Source organism: Anolis carolinensis, chromosome 6 (assembly GCF_035594765.1).
Source record: "Anolis carolinensis isolate JA03-04 chromosome 6, rAnoCar3.1.pri, whole genome shotgun sequence".
In the NCBI taxonomy this organism is placed as follows: domain Eukaryota; kingdom Metazoa; phylum Chordata; class Lepidosauria; order Squamata; family Dactyloidae; genus Anolis; species Anolis carolinensis.
In genome coordinates, this window is record NC_085846.1 from 78,488,449 (window position 1) to 78,497,648 (window position 9,200).

A 9,200-nucleotide genomic window follows, 5' to 3' on the forward strand; every position below is an offset into this window, starting at 1 on the left:
AAGCATCTTCTGCAGAATCCACTGTAAGCATGGCACAATAAATTCATGCAAATTTTTAAAACAAGCACTAGGGCACTTGCAGCCCATCTGATCGACAGAGCCCCACGCCACCCATCACACAATGTAGACTAACGTCAAGCCACCCCCTCAGGGAAAACCAGGGATTTGGGCTCTATGTGTGGCCTAAATCACAAAAAGAATTGAGATTTTAAATCCAAGTTCCTTTTGCAATTTCATCCTGTCTGGAAGTGCCCTTAAACTGATAAATCCATTGATCTAATCTCAGGGTTTTGTGTGCTTAAAGCTATGTCTATTAAATTTGGAGCAACAGGAAAAGTTTTCAGTTCAGTTCATTGTTGGTAGATGTTTTTTATTCAGGGAGAAAAGAGCCTGGGATGTTTAAAAATATATGTTGGAGAAAGTAAAATTGACATATTTCCAGTCCTACTAGGGAATAGCTGATTGACTTGAGTAAAAATTACATATAAGCAAATGTGCCTAGGTTCACACAGCCAGTTTGGGGAAAGGATTCTTATATTTAAATTCCTAATATATTCTCAAAAATGGCACTCATTGAGAAAGTTCCTTTATTATGTCTACCAATTAAGTACTCTCAAAGAGTAATCCATACTTTTGTAATGAAATAGCAAAAAATTAAGAATACTTCATCTTAAAATGTAGTTTTAATACAGATGAACAAAAACATTTTGCTACCTAACAAATACAGTACAACTCCTGTACCCACATGACTTGTAGCTTACATACCTGCATAAAAATGTCCTCTCTATGAATTTTCTAGATACTGCAGGGCAATTCTATGGCAACTTCCAGTAAAAATCACTCCAATAGCTCACTATTATCCACTGTTTCCACAGTAAATTGAGGAACATATCACTGCAGATAGGTGGGTCACACTGTGTGTGTAGAATTAACCAAAATATTTTTCCTCAGATCATCTTCTAAAAAATATTAGCTTTTCCTCAATACGCATCCAGGATGCATCTATACTGTAGAATTAATGCACTTTGACACCACTTTAATTGCAATGACTCAATACTGTGGATTCATGAGAGCTGTAGTTTAGTAAGGCACCAGCACTCTGTGACAGAAAAGAGTAGAAGCCTTGTAAAACCCACATTGTTGAGTGAATACTTTATTTCACGCACAAAATTATTACAAAATATATTACATAAAACTACCTCCAAACTAAATATATAAGGCATACATAAAACATAAATTAATGTCATGTTTAGATTTTGGTCACATCTCTATGATCTCTCATTATGTCCATATATTGAAATAAAGGTTCTAAAAACTGAAAAAATCCAAAATCCAAGCAACATTTCTTCCCAAAGGATACTCAACGCACAATTCCAAAAATGAAGATATTATAGTAAAGAGCATATAAAATATTCACATATTAGAAAAAATACATATAAAGGTATGTTAACATTTTTTAACCAACCAATTTGCAAACGTGTAGAAACTGGAGAGACTGATGTTCCCCAAAATGCAAATTATATTTTTAAAAAATTAGTCCAGCAAGGAGTCAGACTTGTCCATCACTACCTAAATTGCAGTCTCTGCCTGCTTCCTTTTTTATGCTGACTTACACACTTATCTTTTGTTCTGTTTTATGCTGTTTTAGAACAAAAGCATAAAATAAACAAGTGAAGAAGGGCAATATATTACAATTATGCACTCTGGTATTATTTATTGCAAAAGCAGCAGACAAGAAGCCTCTGTCAGTCATATATTAATAGCTGTTGCTAGACAAATAAATTAAGGAAAGCTTCCAAAAAGTCAATTCGGAGATGTTCCACCCCTCCCTATGGACACAGAGCCTGCTCACCAGACCCACCTTGGTTCATCAGGGTTGGCTGTCTTCCATATCGCCATGAGGGAGTTATATACTTATCTCAGTTTCTACTGCAGTAGTTTGACAGGAGATGGGGGTAGTGAAAAGGTTGGTGTATGAGTAACTTAATTAATCATGTCTAAATAATATCCTTAATGGGTGCCAACTTTTAAAAGCTTGCATGTCTTCTATTAGAAGCATTCATGGAGTTCTAACAAGTTAGTATATCTGTTTGTGAGAGTGTATTTGAGTCCAGAAAACATTTTAGGTGGCTCTCAAAGCTTGCTATTTGTAGTCTAAGGGTGAATCTACACTACAGAATTAATGCAGTTTGGCACCACTGTACTTATTATGGTGCAATGCTATGGTATCATGGCAGTATTTTAGCCTTCTATGTCAAAAACATCTGGTGTCTCACCAAACTACAGCTCCCAGCATTTCATAGCATGGAGCCATGTCAGTTAAAATGATGTCAAACTGCATTAATTCTATAGTGTGGCTGAACCCATAAATACAAAATGCCCTTAAAGACAATTCTGAAGGTACTTTACAAGAGAGAACACTAACTGGAATGCATACATACATTCATCCCATTTTCTCCTCTGCTTTGGTTGTTTTAAAAAAAAGTGAACAGAAACTAGAACAGGTCTAATAAAATATAAAGTGCATAGCCTCCAGTAGTCCCAGCTGACAGGGAAAGCCCCTGTTTAATCTTCTATTATCCCACTTTTTCATTTGCTTTAAAATTTGTCCTCAGCTTTCTTCAGTTGTTGCAATACAAAAGTAATTTGCACTTAATTAATTCAGCAGAAGGGAAGGAGAGAAGAGAGACGGAATCTTGTTCTTCCCTGTAGGCTGAAGCAGAAGCAAACTTCTGCAACCTCTCCCAGCTTAACACTTCTTCCTCATTAATAAACTTTGCCATCTTGACCATACTTTGTTGTTTCTTGGCTCCAGATGCCCAGGTTTCTATCTGTGAAATATTGGATCTCACAAAAGTATCTGTCAAACACTATTCAACAATATTGAACACACATGCCTCTCTTCAGCTTTGGGGTGGCTGAAAGAGGAATTAATAAGACTTTGATAACCCATATTTCTTATGGTACAGGAGACCATACATTCTCGACTGGCATTGCTCATTGTTTGAGCTGGCATATGGAAGAACACTTCACAGAGTCTTCTCATAAGAGTCAGTGAAAGTGTTGCTGGGTATTCTCTGTCATCTGAACATTCAGAGGAAATAGCGGGTACAAGGCAAAAAGCCTTCTCACATGCATTTACAAAATCCTGCAGCTACCTTATAGATTAATAGTTTTACTGTGTCATGGGCTTTCATGGATTTCAGAGTTATTATTAGATGGTAGGTATATAGGATAAAGAAGGGACAGGAGTAAATCAATGAAGCCAGATGTCAAGAAATGCAAGAGCTACATTTTGACGTGAACCTAAGTGTTGAGCAACTGCTAATGACCCATAACTAAAGCAAGATCCACCAAGATTGACATCTACACAAGGGTGGTAGCCCAGTTCCACTGTGTAGCATCCTTGTCCTGATTTGACCCCTTTACTGCCACACATACCTGTTTTAATTCAAACTAGAATCAACTTGGAAAATCACATAATAGACCATGGATAGGTACTACTATGTGATCCATTACTTGACAGTCAGTGGCAGATTACCATAAAAGGAAAACATGCACGTATAATCTGGCATGAATATCAGTTTCTGGTATTGGGGGTGAAATTGTTGATCCACCATTTCAGATGACTTGAGAAGTTCTAGCCCATATTTTACTAATTTGCCCACAAATCTTGTCAAAAGCCTTCCGAAACTAGCATGTGCTGCATTCACAGCATTCTCCTGTAAGAAGCTTTTTTTCTTGCTATTGTGTGCCTTCAAGTCATTTCCAATTTATGCTGTCCCCATCACAGGGTTTTCCTGGCAAGATTTATTCAGAGAGAGTTTGCCTTTGGCTTCCTTTGGGGCTGACTTGCCCAAGGTTATCGTGTGGGTTTCCATGTAACTTCAAAATAAGACATTAAATTAAACTAGTATGACTTGTTTTTAAGTAACGTATACTAGTTCTTTGTTATCACATCATTCTTATCTAAATGGAAGTAGACTGTTTAATTATCTTCTCTGGAAACTTACTTAGTAACAACACCACATTGATCAGTCAGTAGGTACCAGGGTGCCATTTTCTACCCATTTTTAAAGATAGAGACATTTGTTCTCCTCCAGTCTGGAGGAACCTGTTTCTCTAAGTACGCTTAATGATTATCAACAATGGTTCTGACATTACATCAATTAGTTCCTTTAATATTCTTGGTTTGGCCTTGTTTACTTTAATTCATTAGCAAAGTGTTCTTGTAGCTCAGTGGTTCTCAACTTGTGAGTCCCCAGATGTTTTGGTCTTCAACTCCCAGAAATCCTAACAGCTGCTAAACTCTCTGGGATTTCTGGGAGTTGTAGGCCAAACCCCCTGGGGACCCACAGGTTGAGAACTACTGTTGTAGAACTTCTTTAGCTTTATAATATCCTGATTTATTCCATTTTCACCAGACCTAGTATCATTTGGGGAGAAGCCAGAAGTGAAGTTGATGTGGAACAGTTCTCTTTCTTTCTACCATCTATTAGTACTTTTCCCTGCTGAAATGAGCACAGCAGAACTCAAGCATGTGATATGGTCATTTTTTGTTTCTTGCAACCCACCATGAGATGCTTCCAGAACTCAAAGATATAACCAGAAGTCTACTTCCAAGCTTTGTGAAGCTCTTTTGGGGCAGTGAAATAAAGTTGGTGAGTTTTTCCTTGACTTAAAAGAAAATCAACACTCACAAAACCTCTTGGAAGTTATTTTTTCTCAATTTCTTTTCAGCTGAAGGATTTTGAATATTCTAGAGACCACTCTAGAATATTGGGTGAGGGACACATGAAACCCCTGTATACAATATTTTCTTCCTTTGACTGGGAATGTTCTGGAAACTCTAAGGTCAGAGAACCCAAAATCACCAGATAGGATTGCCATGTCCACCTGTTAAGTCTAGCTTCATTTTTGTTGTGCACTATAACTACAAGCCACCCCTGTTGAAACAGATGTTTTGATTTCAGAATAAGCCTTTGTACTTAATCACAAGAGAATGAGTTAATTTTTTCTAATAATGTATGCCTTTTATGCCCATTACCTTTTTTGTATGGCAGGGTTTGGAGGACTTTTTTCTTAAAGGTTTTATGTAACAACTTGCTGGCATCTATTCAGAAAACACTTAGAAACTGAAGTGCAAAATATTCTTCTAATGGCCTGAGATCTCCTTCCACAGATGCACAAATCCAACACATTTTTATATGATGAAGGTCAGGATGATCTTTTATTAATCTGAGAAAAGAGCCCATCTGCAATTTTCTTATACACCAATATATGAGTACACAACAGCAAAGCTGCCAGCATGTCAGTTAGATGCAATTGCCAAGGAGCCAGATGCTAGTGTCAGAAGAACATGTTCCATAGTTTGGCATCTGGGTTGTCTTGTTGCCCTCCAAGAAGTAAGACAAGGAGGAGTGATAAGATATGCAAAAATGAATAGAGTGACAAGCAGTTTCTACCTTTCCTGCCAGTACACAAATGTATAGAGATATCACTATTTCCCTTTAAAAAAATACTCAGGCAGAAGTTCAGCAGCATCTTTCTAACAAAAAAGCAAGGGCTTCTTACAAAATTGTGCTTAAATCTTTTTATTAAAATATCCAATATATTGAAAACAACAATCTGTTGCAATCTTAATTGGAAATCTTAATGAGTGTGATTTATCATTACAACAGCCTATAAGAAAGAATGACTTCTAAGCAGTGTCATTTAAAGAAAGTAAGATTTGCCTTAACAGGAGAAGAATATAAGAATATATTTGTTTCATTGAATAATAGGTTTGCCAGAGTAAAAACTAGAGAACTCTCCTATATTTTAATGGTTATGGGGAAGGGGAATTTCAGCAGGGACTGTTTATCATACAACCAGGTAACAAGAAACACCAGTTGAGATTCCCTCTTTTACAAAACCATTAAAGGTACAAAAGCCCCTAAAATCCTAGGTAGAATGGTTAGAGCAGTGGTTCTCAACCGGTGGGCAACAGTTCAGCCGTGGGCCACGAGGACAAAAATCCGGTCCGTGAACTTCCTTCCTCTTTATTTATTTTATTAATTTTTATTTCTGCTCCTTTCCGCAGAACTGACCATTGCATTGGATATACCATATTAGCTCTAGATTATTGAATATGGTTTTCTGTGGGTGAGCAGATGGTGACTACTGGATGGCATATGCTCTGTATTAGAAACTAGAGTTGATATGGTCTATCCAATGTAATTTTCTGAATCAGCACCCCAAATAACCAAACCGAATCTAAAGTTGACCAAAAACTGATTTGTAACCCTTTTAGTACTAATGTTGGAGAGTGATCCCCTGGTCAAAGTGGGCCCTGGTTAAAAAAAAAAAAGTTGGGAATCACTGGGTTAGAAAGATCCTAAACATTTGCTCCTGTATACAACACTTTCATTGAAATGATATATTTAACTGTATTTCCCGTCCAAAACCTCTGGACTAAGCAGATAAACTCACTGAAAAATTAGGGATCCAGTAAATCTGGTATAGTTGGAGCAAATAGCTTGATACAGGCCTAATTTTTCCTTTAAAGCATTAGCACATTTTGTGATAAGACATGTACCTTCAATGAATGAAGTCTACTCCTTAAGGCATTGAAATGTTGATTAGGATAAGGTATAATTCTGGTTGAAGTGTGAATAACAAAGACTTTGGGAGGAAGTTAGGTCTTGGCAAGTGTGTCAAGGATTAGGTGAGAAAAAGGAGGTGTGCACATTCTTATTGTGTTTCCGATGCATACAAACTTACAGAAAATGCAAAAATGTTTTGAACACTTAGAGAAGCAAAAAAGAATCATTTGTGCATAGACCCCCTCAACCAGGACAATAAAAGGCTGTTGCTGAAACAATAGAAAGTATGCCAATGTAATTACACTGCAGGGTTCCAGCCAAACAATTTGAATGATTCTCCAAAGCCCAAAGAAAGACAAATAGATTAATATAGTGTGACCATCTTACCCGTGGATTGGATATCCACAACTTTACTCACCCATGCTCAAAAATATATTCTCCCTGGAAATCTTTGTAAACCTCCAGGTCTTCCAGTACTATTCTATGTTATGCTTCTGGCCCATAGTCAAAATACAGGTTCCATTATTATCAGTGGTTTCAGATACCAGCCAGTAGTCTTCTAACATATCCCCAATGGATAGAGGGACCATACCATAATTTAAAAATGTTTAAACAGGAAAATCCCGAGCCTCACATCTTTCCTTTTTTTTTCTCCTTCCATTTGAAAGTTACTTTTAGAACTGATATTTGGACTGCATTGGATTCTCATTAAGAGGAAAGAGGTTACTGTGTATATGGGCCCTTCCAGACAAGCCCTATATCCCAGGATCTGATTCCAGGCTTTCTGCTGTAACCTGGATTATATGAGTCCACACTACCAGATAATCTGGGATAAACAGAAAACCTGGCATCAGATCCTGGGATATAGAGCCTGTCTGGTAGAGCCCTTTGTCTCCTGATAATTGTTTGGCACCAGCATTTGTACGCCACTGTTTATATTCTATTTTAAAACAACTTTGAATATGCATTGAATACTGTGATGAGGCATCCTGAAAATACAGGTGCCTTCTTAATTCACTGTCTACTAGAAGGCCAACTTGATCCAAAGAGGAGAAAACCACAGTCCTACTGTTGCTATTGTACTGCAGGTCTTCAGTATTGACTATGCTATCTAGAATGGGTAGAGTGGCAATTCAACAATATCTGGAGTTCCATGTTTCCCACTCACCCTTTTAACATACAGTCAGGGCCGGCCCCACCATAGAGGCCACGTGACGCCGCCGCCTCGGGCGCAGGTCCCGGGGGGAGCCGTCAGGCTGGGCAGGAGGCGGGGCACCGCTCTGACGGTGCCCCGCCGCCCGACCAGTGCGCCCTGGCCTTGTGGCTCCCTCTTTCGCCACCCGGGAAGGGGAGGAGGGATCCCATCCTCCCCTCCCCGGGCGGCGAAGCTTCTCTCTTTCGCCGCCCAGGGAGGGGAGGAGGGATCCCCTCCTCCCCTCCCCGGGCGGCAAAGCCTCCTTCTTTCGCCGCCCGGGAAGGGGAGGAGGGATCCCCTCCTCCCCTCCCCGGGCGGCGAAGCCTCCCTCTTTCCAACCCTGGCCGCGCCTCCCACGCTGCGTGGGAGGCGGGGCCAGGGCGAATAGCATGGGAGGCGGGGCCAACCCTGACCCCGCCTCCCACCCAGCGTGCCCTGGCCCTGCCTCCCACGCAGCGTGGGAGGCGGGGCCAGGGCACGCTGGGTGGGAGGCGGGGCCAGGGCGCAGGAGGCGGGGCCGGCGGGGGGCGCTTTTCAGCACCCCTGCTTAATATTTAAATTTATCTCCGACCGGCCCTGCATACAGTAGAGTCTCACTTATCCAACATAAACGGGCCAGCAGAACGTTGGATAAGTGAATATGTTGGATAATAAGGAGAGATTAAGGAAAAGCCTATTAAACATCAAATTAGGTTATGATTTTACAAATTAAGCACCAAAACATCATGTTATACAACAAATTTGACAGAAAAAGTAGTTCAATACGCAGTAATGCTATGTAGTAATTACTGTATTTACAAATTTAGCACCAAAATATCACGATGTTTTGAAAACATTGACTACAAAAAAGCATTGGATAATCCAGAACGTTGGATAAGTGAGACTCTACTGTAGTTGCAGGGTTTCCTGAGCCTAACCTCATCCCCAGCATCAAAGGCCATAGTGCGTTAATTTCTGGGTACAAGTCATGGTAGATACAAAGAATATTGTCCTCAAAGTATCTCAAAACAATGTTCCACCAGTGAGTCTACCAAGTCATCATTAGGATAGATTGAAGAAGGCACCGCACTGTATGCTATTTTCATCTCTACCAAAGAATAATACTGATCATGGGCAAAACTTGGGTTCCATCAGGGGCTCCCACCATTTTAGTCATTTTCATGCTTGTTTCATTGTCACATTATTTCACTGGGCTTTATTCAACAGAAAACTATTTTAGAGGCCAGTGTGCCACCTGGCTGAATTATCTGCCCATTCTAGAAAATGGTTGGACACCAACAACATCAAAACTAATACAATTTCCTCAGATCCCTAGGAATCCATCAGTTTTAGCAGGCATACCTCTTTAATGGGTCACAAATTGCAGGATAACAGCAAATCCCCTGTGTGCTCTTCATACATGAAGAAACTTGGGAATGTTG

The 9,200-nt window shown here is 39.7% G+C and overlaps 1 pseudogene; it reads right to left on the reverse strand.

Annotated features, from left to right (window-relative positions):
• LOC103279146 (heat shock factor protein 2-like) overlaps positions 1-8,720 on the reverse strand; it is a 138,508-nt pseudogene extending 129,788 nt beyond the window's left edge.
• Between the last annotated feature and the right edge of the window lie 480 nt (positions 8,721-9,200).